Below are 4,012 nucleotides of genomic sequence, written 5' to 3'. Positions count from 1 at the left end.
ATTTGCAAAGATCGGTACAATTTGGCAAATCATTTTTATAAATTAGGAATAATAAGGGACCAAGAATAGAGCCTTGTGGGACTTCGAGTTTTATATTTAACTTATTAGATATTACTGTGGAGTCTTGATCATCAAGATAAACTAATTGTGTTCTGCCAGATAGATAAGATGTGAATAGTTGAAGTGGTAAACCACGCACACCATATTTTTAATAATGATGTCATGGGAAATACTATCGAAAGCCTTAGAAAGATCAGAAAATACTATCACGCAATGTGAACCTTCTTTAAAAGAGTTAATGATATTGAATAATTAAATATTTCTTCATACCATGAAAAATCTGATGACATACAAATTTTAAACGTTAATTTTAAGATTGACACCAACTTAAAGTAATAAATTTATTTTCCATTACATTGAATTCCGCTCTGCGATTGTTTGTTTCTAATTCAGAAAGTATTCTCGTGCATGTTTTTGATTAGTTGTTGAAATTTTAATATTCAAATTACATAACGGCTAAAGCGAAAGAAGAAAAATAAATATCAAATAAAGCGGACGTTGCGAAGCTCGCATTTCGCTTTGTAACCCTCTTCAATCCCAGTTTTCAAAATTATTCTTCAATTAAGCATGTCGGAAACATACATACAAAATAAGCTTTTGCTTACTGCTTGTCCATTAGCGTGTTTTTCGCATGACCTTAGGGTAGGTTCAAAGAGCTTTCGCTCAAACCGATGAGAATTTTAATAACATGTCATATAGGTGGCACAGAATAATGTTTTTCTCTTGATGTTCGAGAGAGTTTATATTTTCGTATAGACGATAATCTGAATATAAGTTCGTGACCTACGTCATTCCAGATAGGAATTTTCAGAATTTTGTAATTATGATAATAGCAAATTATGATTTTTATCACGTGATTTCAAACGTAGAATTTAGTCCTAAATTGAGTTCTAAATGTAACAAATATAACTGCAATTATGTAAATAAAATTTATTATTTTCACTATGATACAAGCTATGTAATACATTCATTTATAGTACTGAATCTATATGGTACCGCACACATAGTCCTCAGTAGGAATTGTTACCTGAGATTTCGCATGCGGAATAATTTATATCCAATTAGAGGTAATGCAATCGCGTGAATTGCGGCTACCAATTTATTCCTGCGTCCGGTAGCTATTGTGCTGTTCACGATTTCCATAAAACTAATTACTTATATTAATCATGTCTTGTATGTAATTTTTCTGATTTTATTGGATAATGATGTATTTTATTCCAATAAAATTATTCAAATAAGATAAATGATCAAAATTGACAATATTGAATCTTTCATTCTCATTTTTACAACAAATTTTAAGCTTTACCTTTTTAAAGAAATATATGTTGTTCTTATATATAACGACATATTAATGGTTTAACATAATTCCACTCTTTCTAAATACTTATACATAATTTTATATTAAATCTAGAATATCTTGAAATAATAAAACATATAATGAATGTAACTGAATTGGAATGTTTTGACCTATACAGCCGATTCGTAACCGTTCTTTGTGAAAGTTTTTGGTGAGACGTGCGCATATTGCCCCTTAAGACATTTATCTTTTATAATTACGCCCCGGGGAACGAATTATATCGTGGCAAAAACTTCTCAGACTGTCAGGAGGTGTATGATTTATACCTGATTCAAAACGAACGCATGAAAGGAATACCTTTATATATTGGGAACGACCGGAGCTTTGGATTGTTGTATCGTATTTCTTTACAATTGATTTTTCAGTATTTTATTTCATCATACTATATTTACTGTAAAATCTAACTACGCTAATACAGAATAAAAATTTTAAAACATCAATTAAATCATACATAGTATCATTGGTTGCTTGGAGCAGATCTTCATTTTATTTTTTGTTCGCAGCGATTTAGAAATTGTAATTTGCGTTAATTACAATTAATTATTGAATTAGTGAAAACAAAACTGTTGGTATAAACATGATCTAACCATTTAACGTAATTAATGACTTGCAAGATGTTACACTACTCGACCGTCATTATCCCTTATTAAGATGTGCTTGTGTGTCAGAATAGGCTGGAAATTCCATTCGGCAGAATTAGCATTACTCAAATCTATTTTGATCATTTAAACTTGACATAATTATTCAAAATTTCGTTAGTTAATTAACTTTTCATATTATCTTAATTCATTGACTGTTTATCATATACATGCCACGCCCGATGCCCAGACCTATTTAAATAAAAAAAGGATTTGTCGAGAAATTCAATTAGGATTTTTTTCTCATTTCTCGAGTCATTTGAAATTTTTATTACCCGTTTTTATTTTAGGGACCCGTCGTTTGGCCCTTCTAGTCGGTTTGACAGAAGTAAAACTGAATTGTTGAGCTTTATCTGATAGTCAGCTTGAAGGTTCACTTTTAATGACTAGGAAAGCGACTTTAGTTTAATGCATGTTTTATTAATCTGTCATTTGCACTAGAATTCAACAATTCAATTAGGATTTTTAGCAACTAGCTTTAAAAAAGATAGGTTTTATTATGTGTAATCGTCTCACAATCAGTGAATGTATACTGCAAGTAAATTTGATATTCAGTTGACACAAAGTTTTATTATTCTATTTCTTATAAATAAAAAAATAGAAAATGTTTACAAACACATGTCTGCATATATTTCGTAAAGGATAAGTTTCGATAAGGATCACCTTTGTCCTTTTGGTATCCTTCAATAGTTAATTCAACTATGGTCGGACGGATGCATGGAAGGACAAATGGTATGAATGAAAAATAACAATTCTATATCGTTTATAGAAGAAACGACTATGACCGTTTTCCTTTTAATACCTGTTTTGGTCACACCTTGCATATGATCATTTGCAAACATCTACTAAAATTTTGATGAAACAAATCTAATTTATGTAAACTGCATTTAACATTATATATATAAAATATTTTTTTCTTCATATTACTTTCGTGTCGCTGGCGAGCGGTCTATTATTTTCTTTTGCCAACTGATTCGTAATTTTCACTAGACTAACACAAGCTTGCGATTGCCATTTCGGTGTAAATAAAATGGAATACGATCAAATTTCACGAACCAATCGGGCGAAAATAGAAAAAAATTGGGTAAATTGCGATGCTGCAACAGTTAAAAAAGGTTGATTGGAATGAAAAATCCGTCCATGAAAATGTGTAATGAAAATTGTGATAGCAAAGCACAAAATGATAAAAGTAATGTTTGTATTTCAAAGCATTTTCGATTAATTTTGTGCAAATTGTAAAATAGTTAGTCTTTGTGAGATATCTATATATGCACTGATGTTAAAACTTTATTAACAATATTTGCATAAATTCAATCATTTAAATATTTTCGGTTCATGTATTTCGTATCATTACCTTATTCAATAAAATGAAAAAATATACGTAACTAATATTTTTGGAAAACTACTAGTTGAAATTTTGTTCAAAACATATTTTTTTATTAAACATTATTTCAATATTCCAATTATTTTTGCTCAATTTAATGATAATTCAAGCAGAATAATTGTTTAAATAAAATTTTCATAGTTTTTTATAATTTTTACATTTTATTTTAAATTAAAAATTAAATTTTATTTTGGAGTAGAAGTAATTTTATAAAAATCGAACAATAAACATTTTATTAATAAATAACTTTAAAAATTCTTCATATAATGAATTTTCTTACGTGAGCACTAAAAGAGCTTATATTGCATTTTTGAGAAATGCTTGCAGAGGATTCTGGATATTTTCCTTTAGAAGAATCTTGCCTTTTTACTGCCTGTACATAATGTCGTTTGTTCACCTCATATTATATGTGAAATAAGAAATGCTATTTTATAGTCCAACTTCGCTTGATTTTAAATTAGTTTGAATTACTTTAAAAAATAAAATTTTCTCGTCAATAGAAAAATGCTTGATCTTATATTTTGCTCATTATTTAGGTAGATGCATTATATATTTAAAAAATGTAACAAACTA

The sequence above is a fragment of the Ctenocephalides felis genome, unplaced genomic scaffold (genome assembly GCF_003426905.1).
Source record: "Ctenocephalides felis isolate EL2017-DRISC unplaced genomic scaffold, ASM342690v1 CF-g0.4_SCAFFOLD_00845, whole genome shotgun sequence".
NCBI classification, from domain to species: Eukaryota; Metazoa; Arthropoda; class Insecta; order Siphonaptera; family Pulicidae; genus Ctenocephalides; species Ctenocephalides felis.
This window is presented reverse-complemented; position numbering follows the sequence as displayed.